The sequence below is a fragment of the Salmo trutta genome, chromosome 1, assembly GCF_901001165.1.
Source record: "Salmo trutta chromosome 1, fSalTru1.1, whole genome shotgun sequence".
In the NCBI taxonomy this organism is placed as follows: Eukaryota; Metazoa; Chordata; class Actinopteri; order Salmoniformes; family Salmonidae; genus Salmo; species Salmo trutta.
In genome coordinates this window covers 66,620,974-66,644,009 of record NC_042957.1, presented here as the reverse complement: position 1 = coordinate 66,644,009, position 23,036 = coordinate 66,620,974, and the positions used below count along the sequence as shown (strand labels likewise).

Here is a 23,036-nt window from a genome sequence, read left to right as displayed (position 1 = left end):
ATCTTTACCTTGTCTGCTCGGGGATTCGATCCAGCAACCTTTCAGTTACTGGCACAACGCTCTAACCACCTGCTGCCCCCACTGCCGTACTGCAGTAAAGATTCTGACAATGGACCAGTCTTATTTCTCAATACAGCTTTCTAAAAGATTCCCTTAGGAGAGTCTATAGATACAGAAAGGTTGGATATAGCGCGGAGTGTACCCACATAATTGCAACAGTTCAACTCAGAGACTGAGAGGTACCCCACACTTTTCAGCTCCATCTGCATGTAACACGTGTTGCTCTCAGAGTTGCCACCCACACGCAACCTTTCTAAATTACCTTACCAGAAGCTCTCACTTCATTTGGGCATTTATCTTCTCCCGAATCAATTCTCGGCTATGAATAATTCTGAAAGTCTCAAGGCTGTGTAGTTACCTGAAACAGTCTCAAGGCTGTGTAGTTACCTGAAACAGGCTCAAGGCTGTGTAGTTACCTGAAACAGTCTCAAGGCTGTGTAGTTACCTGAAACAGGCTCAAGGCTGTGTAGTTACCTGAAACAGGCTCAAGGCTGTGTAGTTACCTGAAACAGTCTCAAGGCTGTGTAGTTACCTGAAACAGGCTCAAGGCTGTGTAGTTACCTGAAACAGTCTCAAGGCTGTGTAGTTACCTGAAACAGGCTCAAGGCTGTGTAGTTACCTGAAACAGGCTCAAGGCTGTGTAGCTACCTGAAACAGTCTCAAGGCTGTGTAGTTACCTGAAACAGTCTCAAGGCTGTGTAGTTACCTGAAACAGTCTCAAGGCTGTGTAGCTACCTGAAACAGTCTCAAGGCTGTGTAGTTACCTGAAACAGGCTCAAGGCTGTGTAGCTACCTGAAACAGTCTCAAGGCTGTGTAGTTACCTGAAACAGGCTCAAGGCTGTGTAGTTACCTGAAACAGGCTCAAGGCTGTGTAGTTACCTGAAACAGTCTCAAGGTTGTATAGTTACCTGAAACAGGCTCAAGGCTGTGTAGTTCCGTGAAACAGGCTCAAGGCTGTGTAGCTACCTGAAACAGGCTCAATGCTGTGTTGTTACCTGAAACATTCTCAAAGCTGTGTATTTACCTGAAACAGGCTCAAGGCTGTGTACAGTGGTTACAGTGAAACAGGCCCCAAAGCTGTGTATTTACCTGATACGGGCTCAGGGCTGTGTAGTTACCTGAAACAGGCTCAAGCCTGTGTAGTTACCTGAAACAGGCTCAAGGCTGTGTTGTTACATGAAAAAGGCTCAAGGCTGTGCAGTTACCTGAAACAGGCTCAAGGCTGTGTACAGTGGTTACACTGAAACAGGCTCAAGCCTTTGTACAGTAGTTACAGTGAAACAGGCTCAAGGCTGTGTAGTCACAGTGAGTCCAAGGTAACTCCAAACAAACATATATGGAATGGAAAGTAGCTTTAACTTGAATGTTAAACTTGCATAAGAATGCAACAAGCCCAAAGGAGATCTACAATTGTCACACATTTAACCACCCACCCCCACACACACACACACACGGCAAGTTTGTACACTTAGTAGCCTTCCTGTGGCTCAGTTGGTAGAGCATGGTGTTTGCAAAGCCAGCATGGTGTGTGCAACGCCAGGGTTGTGGGTTCGATTCCCACGGGGGGCCAGTACAACAACAAAAAAATACATGAAATGTATGCATTCACTACTGTAAGTCGCTCTGGATAAGTGCGTCTGCTAAATGACTAAAATGTAGTGGCCAGTTTATAAGATATGGCACTTTTACGAAAATGGTTTGCCTCTACAGACACTAAGTCCTGTGGCCATGTCTTGCTATATAAAGCAGGCAGACAGGCATCGAGACATGCAGTTACTGTTCGATTGAACGTTAGAATGTCAAATCAAGTAACCTAAGTGACTTTGAGCATGGAAGGATCGTTAGTGCCAGGCGTTCCAGTATCTCAGAAACGGCTGGCCCTCTGGGCTTTTCATGCACAACAGTGTCTAGAGTTTACTGAGAATGGTGTGAGAAAAAACATCCATCAGCAGCAGCCCTGTGGGCGAAAACAGCTCGTTGATGAGAGGGGTCGAAGGAAAAAACAGGCGGGCCACAAACAGGTAAAAAAAATTATTACATTTCCCCTTTATTTAACCAGGCAGGCCAGTTGAGAACAAGTTCTCATTTACAACTGCGACCTGGCCAAGTTAAAGCAAAGCAGTGCGACACAAACAACAACACAGAGTTACACATGGAATAAACAAACATACAGTCAATAATACAGTAGAAAAAATCTATATACAGTGTGTGCAAATGAGGTAAGATAAGGGAGGTAAGGCAATAAATAGGCCGTAGTGGCGAAGTAATTACAATTTAGCAATTAAACACTGGAGTGATAGATGTGCAGAAGATGTGCAAGTAGAGATACTGGGGGGCAAAGGAGCAAAAAAAATTATAAATAAGAATATGGGGATGAGGTAGTTGGATGGGCTATTTACAGATGGGTTATGTACAGGTGCAGTGATCTGTGAGCTGCTCTGACAGCTGATGCTTAAAGTTAGTGAAGGAGATATGAGTCTCCAGCTTCAGTGATTTTTGCAATTTGTTCCAGTCATTTGCAGCAGAGAACTGGAAGGAAAGGCGGCCAAATGAGGAATAGACTTTGGGGGTGACCAGTGAAATATACCTGCTGGAGTGCGTGTTATGGGCGGGTGCTACTATGGTAACCAGTGAGCTGAGATAAGGCGGGGCTTTACCTAGCAAAAACGTATAGATGACCTGGAGCCAGTGGGAATGGCGACGAATATGAAGTGAGGGCCAGACAACGAGAGCATACAGGTCGCAGTGGTGGGTAGTATACAGGGCTTTGGTGACAAAACGGATGGCACTGTGATAGACTGCATCCAATTTGCTGAGTAGAGTGTTGGAGGCTATTTTATAAATGACATTGCCAAAGTCAAGGATCGGTAGGATAGTCAGTTTTACGAGGGTATGTTTGGCAGCATGAGTGAAGGATGTTTTGTTGCGAAATAGGGAGCCGATTCTAAATTTAATTTTGGATTGGAGATGCTTAATGTGAGTCTGGAAGGAGAGTTTACCGTCTAACCAGACCAGAATTGTACACATAGTCAGAACCGTCCAGAGTAGTGATGCTGGACGGGCGGGCAGAGCATGCATTTAGTTTTACTTGCATTTGAGAGCAGTTGGAGGCCACGGAAGGAGAGTTGTATGGCGTTGAAGCTTGTCTGGAGGTTGGTTAACACAGTGTCCAAAGAAGGGCCAGAAGTATACAGAATGATGTCGTCTGCGTGGAGGTGGATTAGAGAATCACAAGCAGCAAGAGCGACATCATTGATGTGTATACAGAGAAAAGAGTCATCCTGAGAATTGAACCCTGTGGCACCCCATAAAGACTGCCAGAGGTCAGGACAACAGGTGTGATTCGAAATGGTCGGTGATCTGTTTGTTAACTTGGCTTTCGAAGACCTTAGAAAGGCAGGGTAAGATAGATATAGGTCTATAACAGTTTGGGTCTAGAGTGTCTCCCCCTTTGAAGAGGGGGATGACCGTGGCAGCTTTCCAATCTTTGGGGATCTCAGACGATACGAAAGAGAGGTTGAACAGGCTAGTAATAGGGGTTGCAACAATTGCAGCAGATCATTTTAGAAAGAGAGGGTCCAGATTGTCTAGCCCAGCTGATTTGTAGGGGTCCAGATTAACGGCACAGTATATAAAAGCAGAATACAACAGTGGTGTGCAGAGCGGCATCTCGGAATGCACAACTCGTTGGTCCTTGTCACGGATGGGCTATTGCAGCAGACGACCACGCCGGGTTCCATTCATATCAGCTAAAAACATGAAGAAGCGGCCCCAGTGGGCACTCGATCACCAACACTGGACAACAGAGGAGTGGAAAAACATTGCCTAGTCTGACAAATCCCGGTTCCTGTTGCGTCCTGCTGATGGCAGAGTCAGGATTTGGCGTAAGCAGCAGGAGTCGATGGCCTCATCCTGCCTGGTGTCAATGGTACAGTATCCAAATCCATCGGACGTGGTGATCATAACATAGAAGCCATATCTAGGAAAACCAAAGTTCCAAAGGCTGGGTATGGTGGCAAAATTGCAAGATGAATAATTTTATTGCATCAAATGGTTGTTTCCAAGTATAGAGTATTCTTAACTATTGTGTGTGTGTTCTACTGAGGATGGGAGATTTACGATGTCTTTTGGGTGATAAAACCTAAAGAGCATTCCAGAGCATGAGTTAATGTTTCTGTTCTATACCGTACCAGGGAGAGATGGCTCCAGTTTGGAGTCGGAGGGCCACACACTGGTCTATACAATGAAAACTGATGACACAGCAGATACTGTCTGTTATGTATTATAGGTATCTTTCATACAAATCTTAACCTTGTGACCGATTCTATATATCTGTTGTTCGTCATGTAGGTTGAAAGGGGTGTATCTTGGCTATTAAAGATCTTTGTACTTTAGTCTCGGCGCTCTCAACGGATCATCAGAGACAGTTATTCGTCGACCAGCCATCGCTATTGCAAAGCTCTCACTATTAAAGATTTAGTTTAAGTATAACTCTGACTTGTGTGATAAGTTTGTCTCTCCTCATTTGATAGTAAAGAAATGAACCACCACATTTGGCGACGAGAATGTGATGTGAATCTTCACTTGGTGACCGCTCCTGACGACCTGGGTAAATCGTGCACAAGGGATCCCTCAAACTTGGGATCTCAGGGAGACCACACTTTGGGAACGGAGCAGGTGGACCCACCTTTGATCAGAGAGGCAGCGAGCCGAGTGGGTACCACATCTTGAACTTAGTTTTTTAGAAAAGCCTCTGTTACGTAGGCTCTGAGTGTGTATTCCTGTGAGGGGGGCACCTTGGAGGCGTAAACAGGGCCGAGTCAGTGGAGGATGATCTGAGAGTTAGTTGACTCAAAGACACCTATCATTGGTCGGTTGCAGGCAACCTAGAGCCGTCCTGACACTGAATTGATCACAGTGGGAATTGGTGCGGTTTGTAGGGGTGAGGGACCAGGGTGACTGTGGGTTCTGTGTGAAGCACGGTACCTGGTGAAACCTTATTCGATGAAGGACCTCATTCTGAAAAGTGTCTGTGAGACCTTCTAAGTAAGTGGTGGATTCCAATTAATTTAAATGTGCCAGGTATGCCCTGGGTTTGGTAGTTTAGCGTTAAATATCTAGAATCTGTGTGAACTAGTTTTGGCCATTTAATATTAAAACATCCGCAATCTGTATGAGCTAGTTAAGACCATTTGTGATATAGTATAAGATAGTAAGGTGAACCTGTACTTGTTTTAAACCTGTAATTGTTTTAAACCTGTACCCCATTTTAGAAGTATTGAAAGATGCAAATGTATGAGTTGCATTATGCTAGGAACTAATCATGAAATAGAAATTAGAAAATATTCTTGCAGGTTAAAATATTGTTGAAAAACAACTAATTGAGTAGGTATGTTTGAGAATAGCATTGTGTGACTGTGATATGAGAGTTGTGTGAATATGGAAATTAGTCTTAATCTAAAGTTTGGATAGTAACATATAGAAATATGCTTAATCAGATGATTGAATTTGGACAATAAGCTTTGATATAACATTATCTTGGGGTTCTGTTCCTTCACTGCCCATCATAGAAGATCACCGGGTGGTATTGAGAGCGGGATGATAGTTTAGGAAGCAGTGGAATGTCTATAGTTCCTGAGAGGCTTGATTTTGTCGTGGTCTCTGGGAGATTAGAGAACCGTTGAGGATCCCATGGTCATTGAAACAAAAGTTCATTTTTTTTCTTCAGCTGGGAGTATGTTTGGAGAGCTGGTTCATAGCTGTGGAGAGTCCTTGAAAAGCAAATGGAATGGTTGTCGTGAGTACCTAAGAATTTCTTATGTTTTATATGGATGCTGTGAATATATGAAAATATGCTAAATTGTATGTGTGTATAATCGACTACTAAAGATTTGATAGAGTAATACTGGGAATATAATTAGATACAATTTAAACCACCCATTCGTAGACGTGCGTAGGTTTTGAGTTGGTATCTTTAATGGATAATTTGATAAAGATGAGGTTTAAGCATTATTAAACTGTCTACAAAGTCTGGGCAATTGTTTTAGAAGCTGAATGGAGTGTGTCCACTTTTGGTTAACTTACCCTAACGATGTAACTATAAAACGCTTATTGGATTTTATCTGTGTGGGTACTACATTTGAAATAAAACTGCCCTTAAGGCCTGAATTTTAAAATTTTTTCTTCCCATTGTGAGAGGAGTTGCTGGATTTATTGAATAAATATTTTTCCATAAAGTTAGAGTGAATTAAGATGGAATCTCCATGTAATTTATAACGTCGTACTAGCCTAAGCCATCAAACTAATTATCATTGCGTGATTAATGTGATGTAGTAAAGTAATTGAAATACGTTGCATGAGCAAACATAATCTAGTTTTATTAAAAAGCGCAAGATCAGTTTCCTAGTCAATGAATGTCGATTTAACTCTTTGACTGCTAATCTATTCATTTGGCATGTGAGAATAATCGCTGATGTCATGATGTTGGCCTGAGTTGGGGAGGTTTATGACCCCCATAAATACCTTTCCCCTTTTTCCTCTCTCTACTCTACCGATGTGACTATTGAAAATCCCTTGGTTAACATTGAGAGAGAGTCTGGTGACATCAAAAGATGGGAACGGAATCATATTTCGGTAATCCAACCAGCTGAAAATATGCATTGGTACTAAATGAATATGATTCCAGATCAGTTGGCGTCTGAGACATTATTACTGATGATAGGACGACATAAATTCTATCTTGGAAAGTCTACACATTCTAGTTATCAGATTCACATGGAATTGTTGTGCAATTTAAATGTTTAAATATGAAACTATTTGTAAAAAGACTAAATGTAATTTTAGCTTCCAAATGAGAGAATTGGGTTTTCATGAGTGAACTATGCTCAACTCAGTGGCCCTGCCCATGTGAACAGACATTGGTTAGAAACTATGAAACACGCCCTTCTCTCCCCTCCTATATAAAGCCCTTGACGAAAATGTAACTTTCTGTTCTGGGGACGTTAGGGCGACAGTCCTACGTTAAAAGGGCTCAAATAATAAGCTGTTCCAAGGACGTGTGGACTTGAACTTTGAACTCTTATTCACTAAAGAAGTGATACCTCCTAGCCGTCGCGTTAGCGCAGCAACTGTAGACGTGGGCTAGGAGAGGACGGACAGAGTATTTGTTCTACCACACGACGGTACTACCGAGTATCCAGTCTACCACCAGAGAACCATGCTGGACAAACCGGTCTTCCATCGACGACCAATCTACCGAAGCGCAGCTCAGAGTAAATATTTATTGCATTCTCCTTTTTCAAATGGGCGGTAATTTAGAATGCATAAGATTCTGTATTTACGATAGCATAGCTTCTCCCTTTGTTACTCAGTCTTCCCGCTCTTTCACTCAAGCCCCCTTTTCTTTGTGTAACCAGCTGCTATATCGGCTCCGTTCACCAGGTCCATCAATGTATGATTTATTCTGTGTATATGTAATTCTGTGTGATTAGTTAGGTATTTAGTAAATAAATAATTAAACCAAATTTTGTATTGCTGATTCAACTTGTTAGCCAGGGTTCGTGAAGATAACCAAGAATTTACCACTTTCAGATGAGACTAAACAAGGTGACGATTAAATATTGACTGCTATTGATGTAAAAGATTACCAGGTCTTTAAGAGATTATTCGGAAAATAACAGCTCTATAAACATTCTTTCGTGGTGCCCCGACTTCCTAGTTAATTATTAACCTGATTAGCTTAATCAGATAATATTAATTACAGAGAAATGATTTTATAGAATAGGATGCCATATCACTTAATCCGGCATAGCCAAAGACACGACACCGGAGAAACACTTGCACCTTTAATTAAGGCTATTTTCTGGGAATTGTGTTTAGAAGTCATACAATAAATTTAGTAGTGATTACTATGTTGATGACATAAAGAATATTATCTGGTCTGTGGTGTGTAATGAGGAGCAACCACCCACATTTGTGAAATTGCTTAATTCAGTTACTAATAAGCATGCACACATTAAGGAAATGACTGTAAAACCTGTTAAATCCCCTTTGATTGATGAGGAATCGAAAAATTGTATGGTTGAGAGGGATGAGGCAAAATGAATGGCAAATAAGTCTGGCTGCACAAACATTTGGCAAACATACTGCAAATTTGAGAAATCATGTGACTTAACGGAATAAAAAGAAGAAACTACTATGAAACAAAGATAAATGACATAAAGAATGATAGTAAAAAGCTTTGGAGCACCTTAAATTACATTTTGGCACAAAATCAAACTCAGCTCTATCATTCATTGAATCAGACAGCTCATTCATCACAAAACCCAATGATGTTGCCAACTACGTTAATGATGTTTTCATTGGCAAGATTAGCAAACTTAAGCATGACATGCCAGCAACAAACGCCGACCCTACACATCCAAGCATAACTGACCAAATTATGAAATACAAGCATTGTTATTTTGAATTCTGTAAAGTGAGTGTGGAAGAGGTGAAGAAATTATTGTTGTCTATCAACAATGACAAGCCACCTGGGTCTGACAACGGATGGAAAATGACTGAGGATAATAGCCTACTAGAAATAACAGACCAATCAACCTGTTACCAAAACCCTTTGTAAACTTTTAGAAAAATGGTGTTTGACCAGATACAATGATAGTAAACAATTAGAAAACAGACTTTCAGCACACTTACGGGGAAGAGCATTCAACATGCACTTACAGAAATGACTGATGATTGGCGGAGAGAAATTGATGATAAAAGGTTTGTGGGAGCTGTTTTGTTAGACTTCAGTGTGGCTTTAGACATTATCGATCATAGTCTGCTGCTGGAAAAATGTATGTGTAAGGGCTTTACACCCCCTGCTATATAAAGAGTTACCTGTCTAACAGTACACAGACGGTGTTCTTTAATGGAAGCCTCTCCAACATAATCCGGGTAATATCAGGCATTCGGCAGGGCAGCTGTCTAGGCCCCTTACTTTTTTCAGTCTTTACTAATGACCTGCCACTGGCGTTGAGTAAAGTGTCTATGTATGCCGATGACTCAACACTATACATGTCAGCAACTACAGCAAGTGAAATCACTGCAACACTTAATGGCTAGGGTCTATTTCTTTCAATTTCCGCCTGACTGACGTGCCCAAAGTAAACTGCCTGTTGCTCAGGCCCTGAAGCCAGGATATGCATATTATTGGTACCATTGGAAAGAAAACACTCTGAAGTTTGTAGAACACAATAGATATGATAGGAGAAAATCCAAAGAAAAACCAACCAGATTTTCTTTTTTTGAGAGAGAGACCATGCTCTTCCAATGGAACGTATAGGGAAACAATTAAATCTATCTCCCAGTATGCATTTCCAATGGCTTCCACTGGGTGTCAGTAGTCTTTGTTCAAGGTTTCAGGCTTGTTTCTTCAAAAAAAAGTAAGAAATATGAGTTAATCTATAGGGACACAGACTTGGAAATCCGTGTATGCGCATGCGATGAAGAGCACACGCACCTGCTAATATTGCTTTCCTATTGAACACACTTCTTTCCGTATGAAATATTATAGTTTAATTACATTTCAGGGTATCTGAGGATTTAAGAGAAACATATTTTGACTTGTTGAAACAAAGTTTAGGGGGAACATTTTTGGATTCCTATCTTGACAAGTTGAACGAGTGGATTACTCAACAGACTTTATGGGATATAAAAAATGATTTTATCTAACAAAACGACACAACATGTTATAGCTGGGACCCTTTGGATGACAAATCAGAGGAAGATTTTCAAAAAGTAAGTGAATATTTAATCGCTATTTGTGAATTTATGAAACCTGTGCCGGTGGAAAAATATTTTGATGTGGGGCACCGTCCTCAAACAATTGCATGGCATGCTTTCGCTGTAAAGCCTACTGTAAATCGGACAGTGCAGTTAGATTAACAAGAATTTAAGCTTTTAACCGAAATAAGACACTTGTATGTACCTAAATGTTTAATATCAATCATTTGTATTATTATTTATTTGAATTGTGCGGCCTCCAGTTTCACCGGAAGTTGTCCCGCTAGCGGGATGCCTAGCCTTATTAACAAAGAGCTGCAGTCAGTTTCAGAATGGGTGGCAAGAAATAAGTTAGTCCTAAATATTTCAAAAACTAAAAGCATTGTATTTGGGACAAATCATTCACTAAACTCTAAACCTCAACTTAACCTTGTAATGAATAATGTGTAGATTGAGCAAGTTGAGGTGATTAAACTGCTTGGAGTAACCCTGGATTGTAAACTGTCATGGTCAAAACATGTTGATGCAACATTAGCTAAGATTGGGAGAAGTCTGTCCATTATAAAGCGCTGCTCTGCCTTTTAAACAGCACTATCAACAGCGCAGGTCCTACAGGCCCTAGTTTTGTCGCCCCTGGACTACTGTCCAGTCGTGTGGTCAGGTGCCACAAAGACATGAATAATATGCATATCAACCTCTCATGGCTCAAAGTAAAGGAGAGATTGACTTCAGCACTACATGTTTTTGTAAGAAGTGTTGACATGTTGAATGCACCGAGCTGTCTGTTTAAACTACTAGCACTGAACTCGGACACCCATGCATACCCCACAACGCCACAAGACATACACTCTACACACATGGGTTTTGTATTGTAGATATCTGGTAGTAGAGCAGTGGTCTGAGGGCACACACTTAATGTGTTGTGAAAAGTGTTATGAAGTGTAATGTCATGTAATATTATAACTGCCTTAATGTTGCTGGACCCCAGGAAGACTGGCCGCTGCCTTGGCAGGAACTAATGGGGATCTTTAATAAATACAAATACAGGCTGGTGGCGGTGTTGTAATGGTGTGGGGAATGTTTTCCTGGCACATGTTAGGTCCCATGATACCAATTGAACAATGTTTCCATGCTCAGAAGAATTCAGGCTGCTTTGGAGGCAAAAGGGGGTCCGATCCAGTACCAGATGGGTGTACCTAATAAACTGGCCAAGTGTTACATAGCATGTTTATTCTGTTCTACTGAGCCATTTAATTTATGTTCATATTCGTATGTTTTATTATGTCTTATTGTTGTTGCATTGTCCAGAGGGAACCTTTAAGTAGGCATTTAATTGGACAATGTTTACCATATGTATCCTGTACATACTCCCAAGTGGCGCAGCGGTCTAAAGCACTGTATCTCAGTGCTAGAGGCATCACTACAGACCCTGGTTTGATCCCGGGCTGTATCACAACCAGTCGTGATTGGGAGTCCCATAGGGCGGCGCACAGTGTCACCCAGGTTAGGGGAGGGTTTGGCTGGCGTAGGCTGTCATTGTAAAATGAGAATTTGTTCTTAGTCAATTTGCCTAGTTAAATAAAGGTTAAATAAAAAATACAAATATACAACTAATAAAATGTGCACACACACACACACCCCTCTGAGGCCATGCCAGGGCCTGATGGCCGGCCGGGTGGTGTGTGGGCTGCCATTATCCATACCACTCAGGAGCAGCATGGTATTATGTAATCACAAGCTGTGGAATATATTGTTTGTTTGCAATTACCATCAAGAGTTTCATATTGCAACAAATAAAATACAACTTTATTATCCATTGGTTGGAACGGAAATGTGTGTTCTGCCTTTCCCAACACACACACACACACACACACACACACACACTGAGATGCACAGGGTCAGCAGCAGAGCAGTTCCCGGTCCGCCTCTCTAACCTCTATGCTATTGTTGCCCCATATTGGAAAATAAAGTGGACCCTGGATACTCAGTGTGCTGCATCTTGATAGAGAAAAGTAGGACGTGGTTCAGCTGGGTGACTAGCTTACAGACAATACAATGTATTCTTATCTTGCAATATGCAGAAAATACATTCTCTTTTTATCTTGCAATATGCAGAAAATACATTCTCTTCTCATCTTGCAATATGCAGAAAATACATTCTCTTCTTATCTTGAAATATGCAGAAAATACAATGTGTTCTTATCTTGCAATATGCAGAAAAAACATTCTCTTCTTATCTTGCAATATGCAGAAAATACAATGTCTTCTTATCTTGCAATGTACAGAAAATACAATAACTTCTTATCAAATCAAATGTATTTATGAAGCCCTTCTTACATCAGCTGATATCTCAAAGTGCTGTACAGAAACCCAGCCTAAAACCCCAAACAGCAAGCAATGCAGGTGTAGAAACACGGTGGCTAGGAAAAACTCCCTAGAAAGGCCAAAACCTAGGAAGAAACCTAGAGAGGAACCAGGCTATAAGGGGCGGCCAGTCCTCTTCTGGTTGTGCCGGGTGGAGATTATAACAAATGTTCATAGATGACCAGCAGGGTCAAATAATAATAATCACAGTGGTTGTCGAAGGTGCAACAGGTCAGCACCTCAGGAATAAATGTCAGTTGGCTTTTCATAGCCGATCATTCAGAGTATCTCTACCGCTCCTGCTGTCTCTAGAGAGTTTAAAACAGCAGGTCTGGAACAGGTCAGGGTTCCATAGCCGCAGGCAGAACAGTTGAAACTGGAGCAGCAGCACGGCCAGGTGGACAGCAAGGAGTCATCATGCCAGGTAGTCCTGAGGCATGGTCCTAGGGCTCAGGTCCTCCGAGAGAGAGATAGAGAGAGAGAGATAGAGAGAGAGAGAGAGAGAGAGAGAGAGAGAGAGAGAATTAGAGAAAGCATACTTAAATTCACACAGAACACCGGATAAGACAGGAGAAATATTCCAGATATAACAGACTGGCCCTAGCCCCCCAACACATAAACTACTGCAGCATAAATACTGGAGGCTGAGACAGGAGGGGTCGGGAGACACTGTGGCCCCATCCGACGATACCCCTGGACAGGGCCAAACAGGCAGGATATAACCCCACCCACTTTGCCAAAGCACAGCCCCCACACCACTAGAGGGATAACTTCAACCACCAACTTATCATCCTGAGACAAGGCCAAGTATAGCCCACAAAGATCTTCGCCACGGCACAACCCAAGGGGGGGCGCCAACCCAGACAGGAAGATCACTTCAGTAACTCAACCCACTCAAGTGACACACCCCTCCTAGGGACGGCATGGAAGAGCACCAGTAAGCCAGTGACTTAGGCTCTGTAATAGGGTTAGAGGCAGATAATCTCAGTGGAGAGAGGAGAACAGAGACAGCAAGGGCGGTTCATTGCTCCAGTGCCTTTCCGTTCACCTTCACACTCCTGGGCCAGACTACACTCAATCATAGGACCTATTGAAGAGATGAGTCTTCAATAAAGACCTAAAGGTTGAGACCGAATCCGCATCTCTCACATGGGTAGGCAGACCATTCCATAAAAATGGAGCTCTATAGGAGAAAGCCCTGCCTCCAGCTGTTTGCTTAGAAATTCTAGGGACAGTTATGAGGCCTGCGTCTTGTGACCGTAGCATACGTGTAGGTATGTACGGCAGGTCCAAATTGGAAATATAGGTAGGAGCAAGCCCATGTAATGCTTTGTAGGTTATAGTCAAGATTCTAGCAGACGTTTTTAGCACTAACTGAAGTTTATTTAGTGCTTTATTCGGGTAGCCAGAAAGTAGAGCATTGCAGTAGTCTAACCTAGAAGTGACAAAAGCATGGATACATTTTTCTGCATCATTTTTGGACAGAAAGTCCCTGATTTTTGCAATGTTACGTAGATAAAGCTGTCCTTGAAACAGACTTGATATTTTCATGAAAAGAGAGATCAGGGTCCAGAGTAACGCCGAGGTCCTTCGCAGTTTTATTCTTTACAATGTGTGCCTACTCCTCACGATTCATTTTTCAAATCATATGAGCAAAAAATATTTGCTTTATCTGGGACGCTAAACCAGACAAAATAAAGCGTGCCTATCTATATATTGAATATGAATTGGGTGGGTTGAGATTATTAAATATAAAACCACTAAACGTCTCTCTAAAAGCTTCACTTATTCAAAAGTTTTATTTGAACCCTAAATGGTTCTCAAGTAGATTACTAAGAAAAGCTCATCCATTGTTTAAAAATTGCCTTTTTGCCATTGTGCAGATTGCCATGTCTCATTTTCGATAAATTGAAAATTATTTCCTTTTTTCAAAGTATCTCTCTTTTTCAAACAAGCATTGCAAAGCTGGCTACAATTTCAATTTCATCCCCCTGAAAAGATAGAACAAATATTACAGCAACTATTATGGCTGAAATCAAATGTGCTGGTTGATAAAATTCCTGTATTTATGGGAAAGATGTTTGAAAAAGGTATTTTGTTGTTAAATAATATTGTAAATTGGAACGGTAGAGTTATGTCTTTCATGGCGTTATCAGAATTGTATGGGAAGGTCTGCTCAATCAAAGAATACAACCAATTGATTACAGCATTACCCCAAAAATGGAGGAGGCAGGTGGCAGCGGGAGGAGGTAGGGAACTGGTCTGTCTGCCCAATATAAAGGATCAAATCTGGCGGAGGAACAAAAGTAGCATAAATAGGAAAGTATACCAGTTTCATTTGAGGACCAGAATGTTGCCAACTGTGCCATACAGATTGCAAAATAGTTGGGAAGAGATTTTTGATGTACCGATTCCATGGTACAGGGTGTATGAGTTGATATATTTGGGGCGGCAGGTAGCCTAGTGGTTAAAGCGTTGGACTAGTAACCGAAAGGTTGCAAGATTGAAACCCCGAGCTGACAAGGTAAAAATCTGTCATTCTGCCCCTGAACAAGGCAGTTAACCCACTGTTCCTAGGCCATCAATGAAAATAATAATTTGTTCTTAACTGAAAGAAATATATAAAACATTGCAAAACTTTGTGCTTTTCAGCAAAAATTATCATATTGAATTCTTGCCACCAACAAAATGTTGAATATTTGGGGCATAAAATCATTGAAGCTCTGCAGATTTTATTGTGAGGATACAGAATCAATAGACCGTTTATTTTGGTATTGCCCTCAGGTAGCCTGTTTCTGTTTCAGATTCAGGAATGGCTGAAAATGCATAACATTGATGTGAAATGGACCCTAGAAATCATACTGTTAGGAGATCTGGAGAGTCATTTACTAATATACTAATACTCTTAGTAAAAGTATTTATCTTCAACTCGCAATCTGTGGATTCTATTTGATTAGATAGATTGAAATTCTACATTAAACATCACAGCATAGTTGAAAGATATATGTTGCATAGAAATCCAAAGAGGGTGGCCAGCAGAGATAGGTGGGATGGGCTGAGGGAAGCTGAGGTTTGGGATGTGGAATTGGAGACAAGTGGGAGTGGAGTTGCTGGGCAGGAGATAGAATGATGGTCAAAGATAAAAGTATCAAAAATAAAGTCAAAATAAAATATAATTAAAAGTAAGTTGGAATGACACTGAGGGGGCAGTGTTTTTACAGTTAATGCCGGTTTGTCTGAGGCAGGTGTTTGTACACATGCATATACACACACTCTCATTGAAATACACACATACACGGACACACACACATGTAAATAGTGGCAGATATGCCCTCAAACATACAGTTGGCCTTGCTGTTATGATGTTCGTTGTACTTGATGTCCTTCGTTATTTTGCATTGTTGTTTTCTGTTTTCCTTTGTCTTTTCTTTTTCTCTAGAGTTCATTTTCTTGGTTGTTGGTGTCACTGTTGTCGTAAGGATTGGCCCAAAATGCAGCGGGAATATGTGTACTCATCTTCTTTTTATTTTGAAGAAGGAGAAACAAATACGTATACAAAAAAAGAACAAAACAGTCCTGTCAGGTGCAACAAACACTAAACCATGAACAACTACCCACAAAATCCCATAGAAAACACACCCCTCTTAAATAGGACCTTCAATTAGAAGCAACGAGGAGCAGCTGCTTCCAATTGAAGGTCAACCCCATTAACTAAACATAGAACTAAACATACTGATAAACATAGAAATATACTAACATAGAACATAGCCCAACAAACCCCAAAACACTCTAAACAAACACCCCTCTCAAAACAGAACATTGCCCAACAAACCCTGAAACACTCTAAACAAACACCCCTCTTAAAACAGAACATAGCCCAACAAACCCCGAAACACTCTAAACAAACACACCCCTACCACGTCCTGACCAAACTACAATAACAAATAACCCCTTTACTGGTCAGGACATGACAGTTGGTGCATTGGGGGGGTTCTTGGGAGTGGGGAATGGAAGAATTATATATTTTTTTTTTCTTGGGGGGGACTGTGGGAGGGGTTTCGGATGGTTGAGGGGCAGCTATTGGGGAACTGTGGGGGGATTCTTTGAGGGTTCGGGTCTCCATTTTTGGCCTTGTGGGAGATCTGTTGACGTGCCAGTGAGCAGGGCATTGACCTTGGATGCTTCTGTGTGTCGCTCTGAATGGGAGTCTGTTGGATGACTGGTATGGTGTAGTTGTTGAGTGGCTTCACTGCAAGTATATTGTACGTTTTGGATATTCAATAAAAAAAAAACATTTTTTAAAATTATTTAAAAAGAGCCAGTTCAGATGGGAAAGTCGAGTGTGGTGGCGTCAGCTGATCTCATCAGCGGATATTGCACCAATTGGATTACCACTCTTACGTGCTACTTACAGTACATGGGGTGTATTGAAGTTGCCCAGATTACACATCCTTCCTCCATGCCGGATGTCAAGCACACGCATGTGCTGGTGTCTCTTGCTGCCATTTCCATTGCTGCAGTAACTAGCTGTTACTCGCTATGCTTGTGGTTTCTGATATCCCACCACCACCCCATCCCCCACCTGTTTAGGTTCTGGGTTTCTTCCTTCAGGGGATTTGGTATAGCATATCGTACTCACTGCCTGTAGTTATTTTATCATATTTATATGACGCTTCACTCTGTCAGTAAGCTACCCTGAAGGAGCAGAGTCTAACTCCAAGACTAATGTAATCTTTTCTAATAAATGGTTAATTGTGCACGTGGTGTTTCCTTTTTGAACTCTGAAAGCACGCAACGTCCAGACTGGTATTTGAAGGTGAACGCTGTATACACACGGCACCCCTGATACTTCTCCAGTCTTATCAGTAAACAAGGATATGGTGTTATTTTTCCCTGTTATTCGGAAAAGGTAGAGTTAACGGTATCGCTGCTGCTGCCTCGGTTCCATGCCATATTCAACATCAAAGACCACTGCAGCCTTTTGAAAAATCAATCTGACTATCTCTCAGTGATGCTGTCTTACTAACTACAGTACACCCAATGTGATGGCAGTATAAAAATGCCATGACTGATGCACACGTGCTCAAGTAATTCCCAAACCCAGTGTGTTTGTGTCATCTGGTCCCCTCTGTAGTTTATGTAAAAGAGCAACTTGTGCTTTAACCTGTATTCGGTTAGTTTCCCACTTCTGGGCGGTGTGTAAGGAAGGTGTGTGTTCTGTCGTGTTGTTTTCACATTAATCCTGTTGTTTCTGAGAAAGTGAAAGCTTGACATCGAAGATAGATTATTCATTCACGCTGTTAGGTTCTAATTCTCAGAGTAAAAACTCAACAGACATTATGCAAGCTTAACAAGAGGGTCAATACAGCTGCATTAGACAAAAACATTTTCACACAAACACTGATATTTAACCGTTCCTCATTGTCTGAGTCTCCTCCTACCCATCTGTACAAACATCGTTCTTTACTGCTAGACAGTGATACTAGTGATACGGGCCATAAAATTGTATTTCTCTCTTAAGGTGACCTAACCTGACCTCAACCCCCCTCCATCACTAATCGATGGCTCTCTCCCCTTATCAATGCCTGCCACATGCAATCGCTTCCCTGCACTCAGCACATTCCAAGCTTAATTGCACAAATCAAATCAAATCAAATGTATTTAAATAGCCCTTCTTACATCAGCTGATATCTCAAAGTGCTGTACAGAAACCCAGCCTAAAACCCCAAACAGCAAGCAATGCAGGTGTAGAAACACGGTGGCTAGGAAAAACTCCCTAGAAAGGCCAAAACCTAGGAAGAAACCTAGAGAGGAACCAGGCTATGAGGGGTGGCCAGTCCTCTTCTGGCTGTGCCGGGTGGAGATTATAACAGCACATAGCCTAGATGTTCAAATGTTCATAAATGACCAGCATTGTCAAATAATAATAATCATAGTAGTTGTCGAGGGTGCAACAAGTCAGTAACACAAGAGTAAGTGTCAGTTGGCTTTTTCATAGCCGATCTTTGAGAGTATCTCTACCGCTCCTGCTGTCTGGGACAACAGGTCTGGGACAGGTAGCACGTCCGGTGAACAGGTCAGGGTTCCATAGCTGCAGGCAGAACAGTTGGAACTGGAGCAGCAGCACGGCCAGGTGAACTGGGGACAGCAAGGAGTCATCAAGCCAGGTAGTCCTGAGGCATGGTCCTAGGGCTCAGGGCCTCTGAGAGAGAGAAAGAAAGAAAGAGAAAGAGAGAATTAGAGAGAGCATATTTAAATTCACACAGGACACCGGAAAAGACAAGAGAAATACTCCAGATGTGACAGACTGACCCTAGCCCCCGACACATAAACTACTGCAGCATAAATACTGGAGGCTGAGACAGGAGGGGTCAGGAGACACTGTGGCCCCATCCGATGAAACTCCCGGACAGGGCCAAACAGGTAGGATATAACCCCACCCACTTTGCCAAAGCACAGCCTCCACACCACTGGAGGGATATCTCCAACCACCAACATACCATCCCGGGACAAGGCCAAGTATACCCAAGGGGGGGAGCCAACCCAGACAGGAAGACCACGTCAGTGACTCAACCCACTCAAGTGACGCACCCCTCCCAGGGACGGCATGGAAGAACACCAGTAAGCCAGTGACTCAGCCCCCGTAATAGGGGTAGAGGCAGAGAATCCCAGTGGAAAGAGGGGAAACCGGCCAGGCAGAGACAGCAAGGGCGGTTCGTTGCTCCAGCCTTTCCGTTCACCTTCACACCCCTGGGCCAGACTACACTTAATCAAAGGACCTACTGAAGAGATGTGTCTTCAGTAAAGACTTAAAGGTTGAGACTGAGTCTGCGTCTCTCACATGGGTAGGCAGACTATTCCATAAAAATGGAGCTCTATAGGAAAAAGCCCTGCCTCCAGCTGTTTGCTTAGAAATTCTAGGAACAATTAGGAGGCCCGCGTCTTGTGACCGTAGCGTACGTGTAGGTATGTACGGCAGGACCAAATCGGAAAGATAGGTAGGAGCAAGCCCATGTAATGCTTTGTAGGTTAGCAGTAAAACCTTGAAATCAGCCCCTGCCTTAACAGGAAGCCAGTGTAGGGAGGCTAGCACTGGAGTAATATGATCCAATCTTTTGGTTCTAGTCAGGATTCTAGCAGCCGTATTTAGCACTAACTGAAGTTTATTTAGTGCTTTATCCGGGTAGCCGGAAAGTAGAGCATTGCAGTAGTCCAACCTAGAAGTAACAAAGGCATGGATACATTTTTCTGCGTCATTTTTGGACAGAAAGTTTCTGATTTTTGCAATGTTACGTAGATGGAAAAAAGCTGTCCTTGAAACAGTCTTGATGTGTTCTTCAAAAGAGAGATCAGGGTCCAGAGTAACGCCGAGGTCCTTCACAGTTTTATTTGAGACGACTGTACAACCATCCAGATTAATTGTCAGATTCAACAGAAGCTCTCTTTGTTTCTTGGGACCTAGAACAAGCATCTCTGTTTTGTCCGAGTTTAAGAGTACAAAGTTTTTAGCCATCCACTTCCTTATGTCTGAGACACAGGCTTCTAGCGAGGGCAATTTTGGGGCTTCACCATGTTTCATTGAAATGTACAGCTGTGTGTCATCCGCATAGCAGTGAAATTTAACATTATGTTTTCGAATGACATCCCCAAGAGGTAAAATATATAGTGAAAACAATAGTGGTCCTAAAACGGAACCTTGAGGAACACCGAAATGTACAGTTGATTTGTCAGAGGATAAACCATTCACAGAGACAAACTGATATCTTTCTGACAGATAAGACTTAAACCAGGCCAGAACTTGTCCATGTAGACCAATTTGGATTTCCAATCTCTCCAAAAGAATGTGGTGATCGATGGTATCAAAAGCAGCACTAAGATCTAGGAGCATGAGGACAGACGCAGAACCTCGGTCTGACGTCATTAAAAGGTCATTTACCACCTTCACAAGTGCAGTCTCAGTGCTATGATGGGGTCTAAAACCAGACTGAAGCGTTTCGTGTACATTGTTTGTCTTCAGGAAGGCAGTGAGTTGCTGCGCAACAGCTTTTTCTAAATTTTTTGTGAGGAATGGAAGATTCGATATAGGCCGATAGTTTTTATAATTTCTGGGTCAAGATTTGGCTTTTTCAAGAGAGGCTTTATTACTGCCACTTTTAGTGAGTTTGGTACACATCCGGTGCATAAAGAGCCGTTTATTATGTTCAACATAGGAGGGCCAAGCACAGAAAGCAGCTCTTTCAGTAGTTTAGTTGGAATAGGGTCCAGTATGCAGCTTGAAGGTTTAGAGGCCATGATTATTTTCATCATTGTGTCAAGAGATATAGTACTAAAACACTTGGCAGGGATCCTAGGTCTCCTGGCAGGGACATAGGATCCTGGCAGGGACTATATACCTTCCTCCTATAACAATTAACTTCTGGTGTAGACCCTCTAAACCTCAGCACTCCATCAGTGACATGAATAAGTATATTTTCATATTCTCAGAACCCAACAACGTATAATCAAAGTTGTAAAGACTTTTATATAGGTGTGTATGTATCCATTTGTGTGTGTGCTTCCCTGTGTTCACATGTGTGCAGGCAGGTGTGTGGGCGTGCATTTGTTTGCGTGCGTATGTGTGTCAGAGGGTTGATGAGAGAGACCTGTCACTACCTGTCGATAACAGCTCAGCTGGACCAGAGACAGTCACAGAGCTGCTACTGTCACTACTTGTCGATAACAGCTCAGCTGGACCAGAGACAGTCACAGAGCTGCTATTGTCACTAGTTCTCTGTCATGACCATTAACCAACAGGTAGTGAGCAACAGGAAGTAGTAGGGGGGGATTGTTCCAACACAGAAAATGTGCACGGCTCTTTGCTGATTGGAAACTTTGTAGCAGACTGTCATCTGGTGTGAGTATGACCTCAGAACAGAGTTGGATCCTACCTGTAGGTCATTTGAGACACAAAAAAGTGAAGAACAGTTTATCAGAATAGTTTTGTAACAAACTTACTTGAGGCAATAACATAGGCAAAATATGCATTACTGAATTATCAAAGTTCATGTGAAATCCATAGGGCTTTACAAAACAAAAGAAAAATTAACTATTTATATCAAAGAGAGAAAAAACATCCAAGTTGGGATTACATAATGAATGAATGTGAAGCTTTCTGGGAAAGAGGTTTTACCGCCACCACTTAATATCAAGGAGCTACTTTAATCAGAGAGACCAAGTTGACATTGTCATCCCCTCTCTGTCTCAGTGGTCCATTCAGAATGTCCTCCAAGAGTTGCTGAACTTCCTCTCCACTTAACTTCACTTCACTTCCAGAAAGACAGAGAGTGAAAGATAGAGAGAGAGAGAGGGGGGGGGGGGCAGGTACAGAGAAAGAGAGACAGAGAGACAGACAGAGAGAGCAGGTAGAGGGAGAGAGAGAGAAAAAGACTGCAGAGAGAAGGTAGAGGGAGAGAGGGAGAGATAAAGAGGAAGAGAGAGAGCAGATAGCGTTCTTTACCTTATCTGGATAAGGTTGTCACAGAGTCACAGTGGCAGCCAGTCCCCTGCTGATCCTGTCGGTGTTGCCTATCCATTGTCTTACGTCAGATGACGTCACTCCTACCCGAAGCTCATCCCTCAACTGATTGGTGGAAGCATTCAGCATTTTGTGTGCAGCACTAAGTAGTGTGACTGGCTCAGTGTGACTGGATCAGCTAGCAAGCTAATGTTGGACAAATTGAAGCTACCTTTCGTGCATATTGTCAAACTTCAGAAATACTGCGCCTTGATACACAAAACCCCTTAGCTAGATGTAAAACGGTGCGACTAAGACTTCCTCACCAAAAACACATCAACATTATTAACAGATGAACTGCTCTAGTTTAGATGAACTCAGCCTGTTTTGAGGATGAGATGGGGTTCATTAAGGGATGTCACCTAGGTAATATTGTTGAGTGTTAGAAAGCACATTGTAGCCCAACTACTTTTGATCAATTCCATGAGTCTTCGCGAGATATGAGACAGATCCATGCAGGTGGAATTGTCTGACGTAAGACAATGTAGCCTGTCAGAGTTCTCCCTTTCACTCTTCTCTGCTCATGAGCTCGCCAATCATGTTCAGCCTTGGAATGTCTAGAACTCTATTGGAGGGATGAGACACTATTCTTCTACGTGAAATTCCGTAATTTGATGTTTTGTTGATGGTGGTGGAAAATGCTGTCTCAGGCACCGCTCCAGAAACAGTTCAATTGGGTTGAGATCTGGTGACTGAGACAGGATGATGGGATGTTACTTGTTTAATTAACTCAGGAACCACACCTGTGGGGAAGAACCTGTTTTCAATCTACTTTGTATCCTTCATTTACTCCAAGTGTTTACCTGCAGGATAGAGGTTGACTACAACCGAAACAGAGGTCACAGATTTTACTGACTCAAACTACAAGTTTGACTTTTCTTTTACTCAAATGTACACTCAAACTATACAGGATAAGTACAGCCTCTAGTTAAATTGCTCACAGACTGGCACACATAGCTGCAGGAAGTAGTTTGGGGGTTCATTCATTTTTTCTTGTAAATGTGCTGTAGCCCCCTAGGCACCCCTACTTCCAGGGGCTATGCTGGTACCTGGCAGCTCTAACTACATGCTCCAGCAGAAAAATAGTGACATTTGACATGTTAGATCTACATATAGCTATCCCTCCTGGACTCATGACTACAACCTATAGCCTATTCACTGTCTGACCATGCCATTCAAGTGGGGGAAATAAGTCTCCCTGAGTACTGAACCTCAATTCTATTAAACATTCATATTCACTGCATTAGTACATCGTTATAAACAACATGTGTGCTGTAAGAGGCTATGGACTGA

The 23,036-nt window shown here is 42.2% G+C and overlaps 1 long non-coding RNA gene across 1 annotated transcript; it reads right to left on the bottom strand.

Annotated features, from left to right (window-relative positions):
• Window positions 1-15,345: 15,345 nt before the first annotated feature.
• On the bottom strand, window positions 15,346-17,793 carry LOC115205742 (uncharacterized). The gene is made up of 2 exons (XR_003880669.1): window positions 16,603-17,793; window positions 15,346-15,709 (listed from the first exon to the last, which is right to left on the bottom strand). It is a non-coding gene; the product is annotated as an uncharacterized LOC115205742 (long non-coding RNA).
• Between the last annotated feature and the right edge of the window lie 5,243 nt (window positions 17,794-23,036).